Genomic DNA, 17493 nt, shown 5'->3' on the forward strand with positions numbered 1-17493 from the left:
TTTCAGGTATAGTGTTCAATACTGTGTGAATTTTAAAATGTGAACATGGACTTCTTTAGTAATTAGAAATTGTTCCTTTTTTACCTCCTCCTTTGCAGCTGTTAGCCAAATGGAAAGAGCCAGGTGTGAGCAGCTAACAGCAGGAGCTATTAAGCATGATCTGCCCAAGGAAATTTCTGTTCACACTTGGCCATTACTATTCCACAGACATGTTACTATTCTAAAAGTTTCCCCTCTGTCATTTTTGAGACAAGGTAAATGGGTGACATCAGAATGGTAAGGTATGTCTGCACCCTAGACCAGTGGTTCTCAGACTTGAGCAAACATCAAAATCCCCTGGAGGGCTTGTTAAAACACAGATTTCTGGGTCCACTTCCGTAGGTCTTGTTTCAGTGTATCTGGGTCAAGACCAAAGATGTGCATTTCCAGGCTGTTCCCAGGCTGTTCCATGCTGATGGATGGACCGCACTTTGAGACCCTCCCTCCCGTAACTGTGGTCTCAGACCAGCAGTAGCATCTCCTGGGAGCTTATTAAAGATGCAGACTCTTGGGCCTGACCCCAGACCTCCTGAAGCAGAAGCTGCATTCTAACCAGACCCCTGGGTGGTTCGCACGCAGGTGGCAGCTGGAGAACCTGGTCTTGAGTCCAAAGCCTTTAGCCCCACACTGTGAGATGCTTCTACTAAGCACAGACCCATTCACGAGCTCTCCCTCCACGTCCTGGCTCCATGCTGCTGAGGCAGGACAGTGCTCTGTCAGTGGCCCTGGGGACAGGAGGTAGGAGGAAGAAGATCCCGTCCATGAGAGGAAAGACCTTGGCCACAGCCTCTGAGCAACGTGTAGCAGGGACACTCTTTCTCTCCTTGGGCAAATATCCACAGCCTGTATTTTCAACAGGGCTGCTAGGTTACACCCTCCCAAGCTCACAGAGAGTCAGAGGCTGGATCCCATTCTGGACAGAGCCTCCCACCAGCTCCAACTGAACACTCCCCACCAAGGGTCCTCCATCTCTGTCAGGGCGTCTCAGAAGCATACAGTCTGCAAAGCTACGTCTCAGGCAGAATACACCCCGGCCAATCAGAAAGCCCTTCGGACACTTCAGAGACAAAGCAAGCATGACTTCCAGCACTTAATTCCTTCCAGAGCCCACACGACGGGATGGAATAGGCAGGCCACATGCCAAGCCCAGTTTCATTGCCTGATGGGGGTCAAGCTGGCTATGTCTGGATCTTCAATGCCATCTGATTAGGCCAACCAGCCTCCTGACACCACACTTTGTTCCTACAACACGGGGAGACTCAGAGGAGAGTGACTGCTGCCCTTCCACCCCCTGCCCAGACCAGCCTCGGAGCCCCTCCTGCTGCAGGGACTACCCGCCCAGCCCCACAGGAGACCATCCCAGCAGATCTGAGCTCCTCCCTGGAAGACGGACCAGGAGAGGAAAACAGAAATTGTGAACAAATGAACAAAAAGGCTTTCAGCTGATTAGATAGGCTGTTTCTCTCTATTAATCTACAAAGCTGTGTTTCTCCATAGCTCATCTGAGACATCTCAACGCCTCCTGCAGGGAAACAAGTGGTGCTGACTAGTCTCCAAACCATGGTGTCGAGAATTGGATGGTACGCTGAATGTGTGAACAAAAATCAACTTTAAAACTGGGGGAAATGAAATGGAACAATAATTTCCAAGTGAATAAGCAGGTATAATCCTTCCATAAGTTGTTCCAGTTGTGGTTAAGAAACATCCTCACCCTTCTCCTCACAACCACTTGAGGTCTATGGAAGGCCGGCCCCGTGCGAGGCTGCTCAGGGTTAGCCTGCTTATCTTCGTAACAGTCCTCGGTACCGGTAGGAGCTGCTTTTACTCCCAGCACTCTAGACACCAGATGTGCGGACTTTCTTCACACCAACAACTAGTTCTTGAACCCTCCAACACCAGCAGGGTGTCCTACAATTCGATTCCGATACTAACGACGCAGAGTTAGCGTCAGACCCACAGGTTAAAGAGCTCAGTCCCACATGACTCCCCTCGCTGCCCCTGCCAGTTCCGTGCACTGAGCGCTCAGGGTACACACACGTCTGTCTGACTTGGCTACAAAGTGAGGTTCCCCCAACCCTCTGTTTCAAGTTGGATAATTTGCTAAATGGTTCAGAGAACTCAGGGAGACACTGCACAGTGTCACCGGTTTATTATAGAGGATATAAGTGAAAAGCCAGGTGAAAAGGTACGTAGGACAAGGTCCAGGAGGACCCCAAGCACAGGAGCCTCTGTCCCTGCAGCACTGGGATGCGCCATCGTCCCCGCACGCAGCTGTGTTCACCAGCTCCAAAGCTCTCTGAAGCCCAGTGTTTAGAGATTTAATGGAGGTTCAGTTACAGAATCATGATTAAATCACTGGCCACTGATGACTGAACTCAACCTGGAGCTCCTCTCTCCTTCCTAGAGGTTGAGCAGTGGAGGGGAAATTTCCAAACCTCTAATCAAGCCTTGATCTTTCTGTAGACTGACCCCCATCCCTCAGCTACCAGAGGACCCCTCAGAATTACCTCATTAGAGTAAGAAACTCCAATACCCTCGTCCCTCAGGAATTGCAAGGGTTTTAGGAGCTCTGTGCCAGGAACCTGGGTCAGAGACCCAACGGCTTCCGATACTATCCAAGTGGGTACTGTCTTCTCTTTTATACAGATGGGAACACTGAAGCCTAAAGACATCAATTAACATGCCCAAGGTCACAGAGCTAGGACCTGAGGAGACTGACTGGAGCCTCTACCAATCGTTAGCCTATAGCGCCTTCCAACCTTACAGCTTAAAGGGGCACCACCCTTGACAAAAAATAAACACAATAATGAAAGGAATATCCAAACACTTCAGAAATATTGGAGAAGCCACTTTGTCTTTGTGTCAAGGTAACCCTGGAGTGACAATCATTACATATGCTTATGGTGTGGCATGTTTGGGGGTACATTCAGGAGGTCCAGATGGCTTGTGTATTGTTTGATAAATGGGGAGCAGTCACTCCCATCATTGGAAGGGAAAGCAAAATTATGCCTCAACTCCGGACCAGCTCATCACAGCTGCCAGCTGCAGAAACACTTCATTTGGTCATGACCCAAGCATTAGTGCTGACTGCTTTGACGCATGCGAAGGCCCCAGGTCATCAGCCCAGACTGACAGCACAAGGAGACTTTCTGCTTCTCAGTCCTCCTATCTTTGAGCCTCATTCCTCATTGCCAGGATGACAGATTGCCTTGTGTCATGCTAGGGAAAACATACACACCAACACACACACACACACACACACACACACGGAATGCCTGAAAGGCGCCCAGTTTCACTTGATAAGCATGAGGTAATATAAATTAAAGAACCCTGCTTATATTAGTTTCAAATGGGAATAGGCAGTTGGTTTTTATTATTAAACCAAAGGATGATTTAACACATGTTGGAGAGCTGGCTACTTCACCATAGATGGAATCATCTTTTTGTACAGTTGGTTTTTATTATTAAACCAAAGGATGATTTAACACATGTTGGAGAGCTGGCTACTTCACCATAGATGGAATCATCTTTTTGTAAATGCTAACACTCAAAATTTTGTCAGATATAATTCACAGGGGAGGGGGATCAATGCCATCCATGAATAAAGTGCAGAAAACACTCGAACTCATAAGCACATAAGAGAAACAGAAGGGTAGTGGAAGCGCAAATGTAGTGGTATTGGACAGAAAAGCCAGATCGACGTTTGAAACTGGCCACACAGCAAATAATATACAGCACAGAAATCACAAATTGTCTCAAATGCCTTGCTGAGACATCATAGAGCTAAGGAAATTGGAATTATGAGCTGATTTATGAGCGGTCATAACGATAAATATCAGTGACTGAAGATCTACTCTGTAGCAAACAATATAGGTATGATTCCCATTTAACAGATGGGGAAACTGAGGCTTAAAGGCATTGAATAACCAATAGCAGATGCCATGGATGATAAAAAGCAGAACCTGGATCTAAGTCAAGGCTGAGCTGAATCCAAAGCCCATACATTTTTCAGGATATGTGGGAAATGGCTATAAATGTTTTAAGACTACAAATTGGAAAATGGCATCCAATTTGAGGAATGCCTAGAAGGGCCTGCAGTGACCGCTGCTGGTGATCTGTCCAACATCCTTACCCCTTTCTTCTTTCCTGTCCAAACCTCAATTTTGTTGTATATTTAGTCATCTGATTTCCAACTCCCAAAGGAGAGTCCTGATTGAGTTGAGAATCCTTCTGGCCACTGTTATCAATCTAGTGGTGAGCACATGACCTTAGATGGCTCAGTTACACTGAAGAGAGGAACATATATTCAAAACTTGGGAGGTACTCTTCTCTCTTCTCTGGATAGAACAAGGAAGCGTGTTGCCCTTTGGATAACTGGCAGCCATACTGTGACCATGAAGAGGACCACAAGAAGACAAAGCCAACACCCCAACAATAGCACTGTGGCAAGATGGAAAAAGAACAGGCTGTAAGACAAAAATCCAATGAGCTGCTGATTTAACCAATTTTTGAAACTGTCATACTTCTGAATTTCTTGTTATGTGAAATAAAATGTCTTTATTTTTAAATAGTTTGAGGCAGAGTTTGTCACTGATATACAAAAGCATCCTAACTGATATTGGCTCCCTGCCCAAATTATCTCCTTTAATAGCCTACCAAGTCCCCATGTTCCACAATTAGAGATTTATTCCTTTGGACAGTTATGTTCTCTAAAAGGTAAGAGGTAAATAACTATATAACCTTAGAGAGGGGACTGTTTTCCTTATTATTGCACAAAAAGAAGTGATTTATAAAGGAAAATATTAATACATTAAACTACATAAAAAGTTAAAATTTCTTAACATAGAAATACCATAAATAAACTGTAAAGGGAAACAATAAACTGGAGAACAACTTTTTGCACACAATACAAAGGGTTAATATCTTTCTATATAAAAAGTTCTGCAAGTAGATGGATACTTCAAGAGCAAAATATGCAAAGACTATAAAAATCGATGGCCATTAAATGTATTTTTTAACGTTTAATTTTACTACTAATCAAAGAAATACAAGTTAAAATATGTTCATCTACCAGATTTGAATTGGTTATTTTTTTCCTTACCAAGGAATTAAGGATGACCTTATTAACTTGGCTACCAGCTGAGGGTCCTCAGCCCTCCTCATTCTTCATCAGACTCGCCCCGGCTTGTGATCATGGTAGAGGCAGGGGTTATGAGAAAAAGAGTGTAAACACACAGGCCTGTTGAGCCCAGGCTTAGAGCTGGCAAACCATCACTTCCACTGTATTCTATTGGCCAAAACAAGTCACAAGGCCAGCATAGACTGGAAGGAAAATGACTCCACCTCTTGATGGGAGGACTGGCAAAATCATTTTGTAGACATTCTGAATACAAGGAGAGGTGGAGAACTGGGGTCCCTTTTCAATCTGTCAGAAGCATGTACTACACTATTCCAATTATGTTTTTTAAAAATTATATGTATCTATCTAAAATATATATGCATATGTATGTGCACCATGGGCAAGTCAACTATCCACAGCAATTCACTCTCAATTGAACAGGCACTACAAATAGCCAAATGAGTCTATGAAAAAATGCTCAGTAGCACTAGTCACCATGGAAATGCAAATTACAGCCATAATGAGACACCATTACCTACCCACCAAAATGGCTAAAATTAAAACCAAAAAAATTTTAAAAACTGACAATACCACATATTGGTGAGATATGGAGTTACTGGGACTCAGATACTGCTGGTGAAAATGCAGATTGGTAGGACCACTTTGGAACTTGTCCATGTCTATTCAATTGAACATATATACACTTTATGATCCAGCAATTCCACTCCCAGGTATATACCCAGAAGAAATGCACATATGCTCATGAAAGGACATGTCTAAGAACATTCACAGAAGTATATTCATAACATCCCAAATCAACCCAAGTGTTCATCAACAACAGAATGGATAAATTCTGATATTTTCCACAAAATGGAACGCTACACAGCAATGAAAAAGAACAAATACTGCTATTAGCAACAACATTGATAACTCTGACCTGATGTTGAGCAAACAAAACCAGATCCCAAAAAAGCTATATATTACAATGCCATTGCACACACATAAGACTAACCCAAGATCTCAGAAGTCAGAATAGCAGTTACCTTTGAAGACAAGTCATTCCAGAAGGTGCTGCTAACACACTGTTCTTGATCTGGGTTGTGATTTCACATTGTCAAAATTCAAGGTGTACCCTCAAAATGTGGGTGCTTTGCTGGGAGGCGAGAATAGCTCAGTTGTAGAGCGTGTACTTAGCATGCACAGGGTGCTGGGTTCAACTGTTGGTACCTCTATGAGAAAAACAAAACAAAACAAAAAAACTGTCTTTAAAAAAAAACAACAAAAAATTTAGGCAATTTGCTGTCTGTACATTATACTTCAGTAACAATATTTACAAAATAATAGTAAGAATTAGATTTGTTTTAAAATGTTCCCTATGAAAATGCAAATACCTCTCCGGGAAAGTCCTCATTTAAAGCCATCACAGAGCTCCCAGGAAGAAGGACTGGCTGGGGCAGGCTGAGGGACAGGTAAGAGGCTGCAAGACTGGCAGGTGTGAGAGGCCCAGGCTCTGTGGGGTTGTGCAGCGGGTATTCTGAAGGCGCTCAGCAGACAGTAAGCACCGCTACATGACAGTGACTGCCCAGGAGCCCAGCCAATGTGCATGCAAACAGCAGGCCCTCGGGCACAGCGAAAGCAGCCTCGTGCCCTTGACTCTCACAGCTCTTTGTTACCCAGCTCCTTCCTGCCCTGCTCCCCCTGCTCTGCTCCATTTCATGCTCTTCCTGGCCCTTTTAGTCACCAGCACACAGGAGAGCAGAATCCACAAAGCCTGTTTCAGGGAGAGTCGCTGCAAGAGTCAGGAGGAGCGGCAGCGCGTTTGGAGGGACTCACGTGTCCACAGCAGAAAGCACCCCTTCTCAGAGCTCGCCTCCCTTTCCCTCTGCTCTTCAACTTCAATTTTCTCCATCTAATCCCTCAATGTCAACACATTTTGGATTTTCTCATTGGTAAAAATGAGATCCGTGCTCCCTAGACTTGGTGCTGCCTAACGGATATTCCCCACAAGCTGCCAGTAAGGAAGGACGTGAGTAAAACAACAGAGCTCACTCAGGAGGGCTCTGCAGGCAGACGAGTATCTCCAGAGGAAAGCATGCATAGACTATGAGCAAGCAATGGCCATGAACTATATTTTTAACGTTCCATTTTACTAGTAATCAGAAGTACAAATTAAAATATACTATGTTCATCTGCCATATTTGAACTGGCAAACAAGAAATAAGGACCATCTTATTAACCTGGCGACCAGCTGAGGGTCCTCAGCCCTCCTCATTCCTCATCAGACTCGCCCGGGCTTGTCATCACGGCAGAGGCAGGGGTTATGAGAGAGAGACGGGAAACACACAGGCCTGTTAAGCCCGGGTTCAGAAAAGGCAAACCATCACTTCCACTGCATTCTATTAACCAAAACAAGTCACAAGGTCAGCAGAGACTGGGGGTAAGTTGACTCTGCCTCTTGATGGGAAGACTGGCAAAATCGTATTGCAGGGGTTCTGAATACAGGGAGAGGCGGAGAATTGGGGCCCCTTTTCAAGCCATCCGTTGCAATCATATACTACATTATCCCAATTAGCCTCTTAAAAATTATGTAAAAATGTACATATATTTCATATTTCATATGTAAATATTTTTATATATTTATATTTTATGTAACTATATTTTATATAAATATATAACATTTATATATATATATACACACATATATGTGATATGAGAATACATAGACCAGACAGACAGATAGATTAGGCAGATTATTAATATAAATCATTGCATTGTTATAACAGCTGGAAACATTTATCATTCTATTTATCCAGACTTTGTTCAAGAATTTTTAAATGTGCCACAGTTTGCCCTACAGGGGTCTTAAAATTCATATGATTTTGACCAGTGTAATGTTTGAGTGTGTCTCTACCAAGGTAGGTTGATAACAAATTTGACTTACTAACTACAGCAAACTAGGACACGGCTGTCTACAAAAATCACTTACAATAATCAAATGAACACAGAGAGAACATGATGGGAAACAGTAATTTTCAAGGTGGAAAATCAAATACCGTACCTTTTCTGGACAGATACAACCCACTGTAGAAGTACAACACTGATTTATTTGCTTTTCGGCCACAGGGACTCATTCTCCTTGGAGACATTCTTAACAGAATCCGAGGAGACAGTAAATAAAATTGGAAACCTTTTGCAAGTAGAATCTTGGGAGATGAATTTGACCTCATTTTTGTCCCACAACATGTAAGCCAACCAATGCCCAGCTAAACCCTAACCCAAATAGACAGGGATTGCCCGATTTTTTTTATAAGCCAAAGTCACAGCAACTTCCAAGTACCCCGCTGGCAGTCCTGCCCACCTCCTGAACAGTACCATGACAACCCACACAGCAAAGGAAGGACCATTATTAGGAGGCCTGCTATCCTCACCTGTAATCCTCCTGGGAGATCTGATGTTCCAAGCAGACAGCATGATCAAGCCTCCTTAACACCCAGCTAACCTCAAAGATGCCAAGTTCTCCTAGCTTCCATGTACTGCTATAGGAAAACATATTCTTCCTCCATCCAGCTATAGCTATGTTTACCAAGGGCTGTAACTGGGACCAAGTTGAAACTGAGCAGGTTTGTTTAATGGAACAAACATATGCCAATGCATGAAAAGGAAACAGGAAAGAAATAGAAACACCGCCATGCAGATGTCTCAGGAGTCCAGTCCTCTTTCACTTTTCCTAAGGTGATGGAGTCCCAACAGCACATAGCAGTTGTGCACTCTGCTTCTTGAATCTCTATTCATTTACCCAATCAGTGTGCCCTGACCGTCAGCTGTGGGCTAGAAACTGTGCTGGGGCAGGGGTGGGCAGACAGTGATTATTAAGATACAATCCCTGGCCTTGAGAAGCTCAGTGTGGAAGGAAGACCTATGTGAGGCCATTATGAGTGAGTGTGTAAGTGTTATGAATGAGAATGATCACTGTGCTGGAACATCAAAAAAAAAAAAAACCAATCAAAAAAAATGGGCAGAAGACCTGAACAAACATTTCTCCAGTGAAGACATACAAATTGCCAATAGGCAAATGAAAAAATGCTCAATATCACTAATTATCAGAGAAATGCAAATCAAAACTACAATCAGAACTACACCTCACACCAAGCAGAATAGCCATCATTAAAAAGTCCACAAATAATACATGCTAGAGATGGTTTGGAGAAAAGGAAACCCTCCTACACTGTGGATAGGAATGTAATTTGGTGCAGCCACTAGGGAGAACAGTATGAAGATTCCTTAAAAAACTAAAAATAGATTTACTATATGATTTAACAACCCCACTCCTGGGCATATATCCAGAGGAAACTCTAATTCAAAAAGCTACATGCACCCCAATGTTTATAGAAGCACTATTTACAATAGCCAAGACATGGAAGCAACCTAAATGTCCATTGACAGATGAATGGATAAAGAAGTTGTGGTATATACATATACAGTGGAATACTACTCAGCCATTAAAAAGAATAAAATAATGCCATTTACAACAACATGGATGGACCTGGAGATCATCATTCTAAGTGAAGTAAGCCAGAAAGAGAAAGAAAAATACCATATGATATCACTTCTATGTGCTCCTAATAAAAAAAAGACACAAATGAACTTATTTACAAAATAGAAACAGACTCCTAGACATAGAAAACAAACTTGTGGTTACCAGGGTTGGGGGTGGGTGGGAAGGAGGGATGGAGAGATGAACTGGGAGTTTGGGATTTGCAGATACTGACTACTATATAAAAAATGAATGAACAACAAAGTCCTACTGTAGAGGACAGGGAACTAACTATAATAGCCTATAATGAAAAAGAATAGGAAAAAATATATATATGTACAACTGAATCACTATGCTATACACCAGGAATTAACACAACACTGTAAACAAAGTACACTTCAATTTAAAAAAAGAATTGGAAAAGTCTTTCAGGAAATTAAAAAATGCATGAGCTGAATGTAGAGGTGTGGGGACAGATGGTGAGGTGTTATGGCTCGTGTACAAAATGCAAAAGGATGTGAGAGGAGACCAGCCATGGAGAGCCCAGTGTGTTTTAATTAAAGTTGAATTTTGTTTGACAAGTGTCCATGGAGAATGAGAAGGAGCTACTGCAGGGTTTAGGTCAGTTGCATTTTAGAAAGCTCTCTCTATCCAAACTGTGGAGACTTTCCCTCACCACCCATGACCACAACCAGTCTATCAGGAAGTCCTATCAGTTCCATATTCCAAATGTATCTAAATTCTTACTTCTCTTCCTACAGCCACTGCTACCATTCTGATCCAAGCCACTGTCATCTCTTCTAGATTTTGAAATAGCCCCCTATCTGGTCCTCTGATTTTCTTCCTGCCAGTCTCCTTCTGCTCTCAACACGGCGGTCAGCATGACCCTTACAAAACTTAAGTCAGGTCACGTCACTCCTCTCTTTCCTCTTTCACTCCTGTTCTTCACCACACTGCCCCCAACACCCCTCCTGACCTCCCCTCACCTACCCTGCAGCAGCCACCATGGCCTCGCTGTATCAGCACACAGTACGTGTTGACAAATATCTGATGAATGACTAAGTGAACAAATGAATGGGGACTGGACCAGAGCAGAGATTGGCCTGTGGCTGAGAAGTCAGATGAACACAGAACACTGCATAGTAATCCTGACTCTGAAAAGAAGTGTCATAAAATTATGTGATCAAAGACAAGCCTTTGAAAGACAACTTGGAAGGACCGGGAAAACAAATCTATGGTTCTGACAGTAAACTAACCCAAGAAGGATTTACTAAGGCAGGACCAAACTGTGTCAAATTTCAAATAAATTTTGGTAAATAAAATATTCTGAGCACTGGACTTAGAAGTCATTCAACAAATATGTATCAAGATATTATGGTGCTCAAGGACATTAAAACATCAAATCTCAAGAACTTTATAGTTTGATAAGGGAAATAAGGAAATGCATACCAATTGCCTTAAAAAAAATCCTCTGATCTAAACTAAGGAGAAATAATGCATAGGGAAAAAACTGAGATAAAGATGCACCAAAATATTAACAATGATTGTTTCTGAAGAATAAATCACCAAAGTTCAGTGTCTTAACCCAACAGTGCATCCTATCCATGTCAGAGCATAACCCTGTGTTCCAGTCCACAGGGGGCTCTCCTCCAGGCAGTGATTAAGGGATCCAGTCTCCTTCCATCCTGTGGTTCCTCACATCCCCTAGGGCCTCATGATCAGTTGCATTCTCCCAGCAGAAAGGGAAAAGATTATGGAGAAAGTATACCTGTTTCTTCAAAGTCTTGATGCACAAGTTATATATACATATATATATTTGCAAAAAGAAAAAAGTTAATGATCTTTGACCCAGTGGCCCTATTCTATAAATCTATAGTAAAGAAATGGAATTGTGGAAAAGTATGCTGGATAGATAGGTAGGTAGGTAGGTAGGTAGGTAGATAGACAGACGATAGTAGATAAAGACAGAGGCATGAATTGTGGTAGAATTATGTAAAATAGCACAAAAAAATTCCACAACAAGAGTATGCTCCAGCCGCATGTGAAATATTACCTAATCATAAATATTTTCAATAGTATACACAAAATAGTAAATAAAATTTTTAATGGCCTATGTTAATCTATCCAATTAAAATATATATTTTAAATGATACCTAATTTGGCATAAGTGCAAGGGTATGCACCTATTTAAATAGGTACAATCTTTTTCAAAGGAAACTGGAAATAAGTATAAAATGTCTTTGTCCCTACAATTGTATGCTACAATGTATCATAAGACTAAAAGTAGAGCTGTACAAAGAGTCAGTTCTCTGAATGCTAAGAATGCTGATTAAATTTCCTTGCAAAAAGAAAAATCATGAGCAACTTAAATTTACAATAATCTCTGGTTATTTAAAAATATTCTGATATATTCTGGCCTATTCATGTGATGGATTACAATGTAGCCTTTTAAAATATGCTGTAGACGATTATTAAATAGTATGGAAAATATTCACAATGCATCAAGTTAAAAAGCAAGCTTCAAAGTAGTATGCACAGTAATTTATATACATAAAATGCTTAGATGATTGGAAAAGTATACATCAAAATGTTGAGTTATTTCTGGGTGGTGGGACTATCCATACTTTTTGCTTTATTGTTTATGATTTTCTACCTTCTCAACATTTCAACAATAAATGTGTAATACTTTTAAATCAGATTTTAAATATTTTACTCATATTTTAATAGTATTTGTGGAAATTCTCACAATGATTTTGAGAAAGTAAACTACTAAACCACATAGGATGTGATTCCAGTTGTGTGTGTGTTCACGAAAAATACATATTGGAAGAAAAGACAGCAAAATATGAATATGTTTATTTCTGAGCAGTAGGGTTCCAGTTCAGGGGAAAATGGAAAGTTAGCAGGTCTATCCCGTCTCTCCCCCGCTAAATGCAGTTATAAAATCTGGACAGAACACAAGGAGCAGCACTTAAGGATTCTAAAAATAAAGCAGCCAAAGGACTGCGGAAGATCAGCATTTGCAGCAGCCCTGAACCAGTGGAGGGCTTACCATTTTTTAATTCCAGTGTACCCTTGCTTGGATGCGGGAGTTACGGGGGTGAGTAGCGGGAGGAGCCACGAGGAGGCTTCCACACAGATAGACAGCTCAGGCAGAAACCCTCCAGCTCGGGCTCCAGGCCAGGAAACAGGTCTCCTGGTAGTGACAGTACCAGCAAAAGGGGCCCACAGATGCCTGAAACTCTGAGGGAGGGGAACTGTCTTCTCTGATCAGAGGAGCTGTCTTCCCAAAAGACTGGGGCAAACCCCATTGCTTTTTTCCTCTCTCTGTCCTTCCAGCAGTTAGAGTACATGGCAGAGCAGAATATATAAAGCGACAGCTTTCTGGGGAAAGTACCAAAAAGAAGACTCCCCAGGGACCTGAATGTATCAAGACATCACAGAGAGAAAGGAGCTTGGAAAATCAGTCCCACAAAGTTGTAAATAAACCCCTGGGCTCACTAACAAGCGGCACATGTAGGAACATAATCCTAACCAGCACAACAACTTTGGGAGCTGAACTCAGAGGTAAACCACAACCCAAGTGTCAGCCTGGTGGCACTCTCCTGGGATAGGTCTGAATAGCACTGCAAAGACTTTGAAAACAAACTGATCTTGAAACCACAGCCCAGAAAAAGCTGGTTAAGAACTTGCAGCCTGTATCCCAATGGGTCAATCACCTTCTAAAAGAAGGGCGACTTCTACGAACAGGATAATAGCCCTCCAGGTGGAAGACATCCTCAGATGAAGAAAAACTAAGAAAACTGATGGTTGGCAGACCTGCTGTAAAAGAAGCCCTGAAGGAAGTTCTTCAGGCAGTGGGGAAGTAGCACGAGAAGGAAACCTGGATCTTCAGGAACAAAGGAAGAGAAACAAAAATGGTAAATATCTTCTAATGTAATGGATTATTATTCTCCTCTTGAGCTATTTAACAAGTGCATCGCAATTGAAAACAAAAATTATTGTCCGATGGGGTTTGCAGTATGTCAATGTTATAAGATCACTACAGCATAGACAGAAGAGGGCAAAGGGAGCTATGTGCTGGTGATGTTAGAATAAGAACTTAACAGAGGGGAAGACGTTCATTCTCTGGGTACGAATGGGGAGCAGAGAGTGTCCTCCAGACCAGAGCATGTCCTGTGACCACAAGGCCTGTCCCCACCTTCACCTACCAAACCCAACTTCACTCTTCTTTCCTTCCTTCTAAGTCCACGAAGCCTTCACGAAGTCATTCTCACTTCCTTCCACAGCGTCCCCTTCGCATGTGGTTTATAACGACTTGAGGGTTCTTGTTGTAAACTATAACTGGTAATGTTAATAATAATAGCAGCAACCATCTACTAAGTATCTACCGCCTACCAGATCTAGCACTAAGTACTTTACAAGCATCATTTCTGATTCTTATGCAAAACCTGGTGAGGGAGATAATATTATCCCCCACTTGACAAAAGAGGAAATAGACTCAGTGTGCCAGTGTGATTTCCACACTTGTTTTATTGACAGTGGTTAGACTTACGGGGTTGAATCTATCCTTAAGCACCTTCTGGGTCCTAGAATCTGAGCTAGAAGGACCTGAGTAATCTGCTTCTACTTTGATCCTCCAGTTCTACAGCTGACAAAATTGGGCTAGATTGGTTTATTTTGAAATTGGGTTCAACCCATAAACCTGAAAGGACAGGCCAATAAATGGCTCTTAAGCCTCCTCCCAAATAACACGCAAGAAAAGGCTGAGATAGTGGGAGGGTTTCATGCGAACAGTAGAGCCATTCTTGATCCACGCTGAGATCAGAATGAAACAATTTATGTGTCTGAGCATCAGTACCTTTGACTGACCTTGCTGCTGAGTGCTTCTTGTGATTTTTGTGCTGCAGCACATTTCAAGTTCAAAGTAAGATGGATATACCTTAGTAATACATGCTGGAGAAAAATCAATTTCTATGATAAATGGTGTGATGCTTGTCTTGACTCGGGGCTGTGTGGGCAGCCTCCTAAATGGCCACAGCTCTCCCCCTGTGCACCACGAAGTCCTTGTTACCTTGGAATGTTTGGGGCTGAGCTGCAGTGTGCAGGGAAAGAAACAGTATCCAACCATTTGATTATAACATCTGCTACAGTCTGCCCGTGTCTCCCAAAAATTCATTATGTTGAAATCCTGCCCCCACAAAGATGATGGTCTTAGGAGGTGGGCCTTTGGGGGGTACTTAAGTCATGAGGGTGGAGTTCTCCTGAATGGGATTAGTGCCCTTATAAAAGGGTCCCCAGAGAGCTTGTTCACCCTGCCTGTCATGTGAGGACCCAGTGAAAAGGCACCAGTTATGAACCATGAAAAAGGCCTTCCCCAGACCATGCTGACGCCTTGACCTTGGTCTTCCAGCCTCCAGAACTGTGAGCAGTGAATTTCTGTTGTTTGTAAGCGACCCAGTCCGTGGTGTTTGATTATAGCAGTGTATACAGACTAAGACAGTGTCAGAGGGAACTTTGCATGGAGGAGGGCCACTGTGTTGAGCCTTCAGGTGTTGAGCCTCCACTTCAGGGAGAAGTGGAACTTGGACTTGTAGAAATGGGATTGGAGGGGAGGAGATGCTCCTGGTATTCCAAGCAGAGAAGGCAGGGCAGGAAAGGGGGCCAACTAGTAGGGAGCAGAGTTTGACTGGAGCACAGAATCTATACTCAAAGGAAAAGAAAGGAACATAGGTTCAAAAGATAGATGATGGGGTCCTGCATTAGGCATGAAGGATTCTTCCAATGGAAGTAATTAAAATCCAATTCAAATTAGCTGAGTCAAAAAAGGAGCTTCTGATAGCTGGCCCAGCCAGAGATGGTGGCAGCCTCCGGCATGGCTGTATCCAAACACTACAAACTATTCTCCATTCCTCTCTTCCTCCCCTTCCCTCAGCTGCTCACCATGGGCCTCACTTACTCCCTCTGCAGGCCCACATCCTCCAGGTAGTTATGGAACATAACCTTCGGCAGATTAGTCAATGGCCTTGTCTGAAACACGGGGCTGTTACTGGGCCAATCACTGGGCCCTGGTAAATGGGGTGCAATGGTTGACCAGGCCTGGATTATACGCCCTCTTGCCATAGAACAGGATAGGAAACCAGAAGAAGGAGAATGGGGAGGAGATAAAAGGGGAGGTTAAAAACCACAGTTAGCACAATCCACCACAGGGCCAGATCACGGAGGGCCTCGAAAGCCAGAGTACCAGGTTGGGACTGTATGGCTTAGACAGTGGCAGGGACAGTGAACGTTTTAAGGAGAGAGGCATAATCAGAGATGTGAGTTAGAATGAGGAGCCTAGTGGCAGCGTGCAGGGTGGACTGTGGTGGTCGGGTGGTGGGGCAGGTCCCCCCAGCCCTAAGGGCTCATGTCTGAGTTTGTATCCCTAGGGAGCCAGAGGACAGAGGACAGGTTCTTGCTGTGGGAGAAGAGGGGAGAGCAGAGCACTGGAAGGAAGCGGGTCTCACCTCTTTACCCTGAGAACCAACAATGACAGCAACAGAGAACAGGGGCCCTCGTGAAACAATCACGGTTCAGTGTTTTCTCTGCAAGCCTGTGACCTCATCAGACCCACAAAGCTTAACACTGGAGGAGAGGTGGGGGTGGAATGAGCTTTTCCCAGCCCATCAGATGGGGGCTCCGGGTGATAATTACATGATCTTTGTATGCATATCGAATAAGATCTAGGAGGCTGCATCCAAACTCTCAAAAGTGACTTACAGAGAGACAGGACTTTCACTTTATAACTTGAACACTTTGATGTTGTGTAAAATACTTTGACATTTGTAATAAAAACATACATATGTATTGTATATATGTTATATATGCATTGCAAAACTGTACATCATAAAGGAAAGGAATTATGACTTTTTGTACCTCGAGCTGGTGTCTTGGGACACGGTAGATTCGCTGTGAGAAGGAGATGAGCTGGGTGCAGTGGAGACACGCTGCTCCCAGGTCACGCAGCCACCTGGGCCTTAGTTCTTCCAGCGTGCGCCGCGCTTGGGCTGCGCTCCACTCGGGCTCTGGTTCTGCTCTAGAGACAAAGATCTTGAGGAAGACAGATCCTTCTTGCAAGGCCAGGCCGGCCTAAGAGCCTGGCAGGTTCCTGCAGTTGCCCTGGTCGAGGGCAATGGAGGGCTTCCATCACCAACAGGCCTTTGCTCACCAATTTCAAACTTTAGTACAAGCCGAAGATTGCGCAAGAGTCCTTTAGGATGGAGCCATTATTTGCGAGCAGCTCCCCACACCTCTGACCCACACTCTGTCCACCCCTTTCTTGCCCTCTGACCCTGTAGTCCCTCCTCCCCTAGCTGAGGGCTCCCTGCCGGTTCCGGTTCCGGTTCCGGTTCCGGTTCCGAGGGACTCGGTCTGGAAAACTAGGACCCAGAGCCCTGCTTAGATCGTGAAGCGGGGGAGGCTGGGTCTGCGGAGCCTGAGAGCCCACTCAGTCATTTTAAAAGCTTGTTATTTTTAAGGCCCCAAGCTCAAGAGATGAATTCAGAAAGAAAATGGGAAAAAAAAAAATAGCAAGACAGATAGCAGGAGCGCGGCCTCCACTAACACGCGCCGTCAGCTGAAACCAATTTGCAGCGCTCCGCTCAGTCTCAGCCCATGAGCTGCGCTCCACCCCAGAAGAGCCCCTCAGCAGCGAGGGCGCGCGCGCGCAGGCCTGCAGAAGGTAGGCTGGGTTCAGAGCTCTTCAGCATAAAAGAAACAAAGGATCCTTGCTTCTTTCTATTTAAGTGAGAATCTCTGTGGT

This window comes from Vicugna pacos, chromosome 3 (assembly GCF_048564905.1).
Source record: "Vicugna pacos chromosome 3, VicPac4, whole genome shotgun sequence".
Taxonomy (NCBI): Eukaryota; Metazoa; Chordata; class Mammalia; order Artiodactyla; family Camelidae; genus Vicugna; species Vicugna pacos.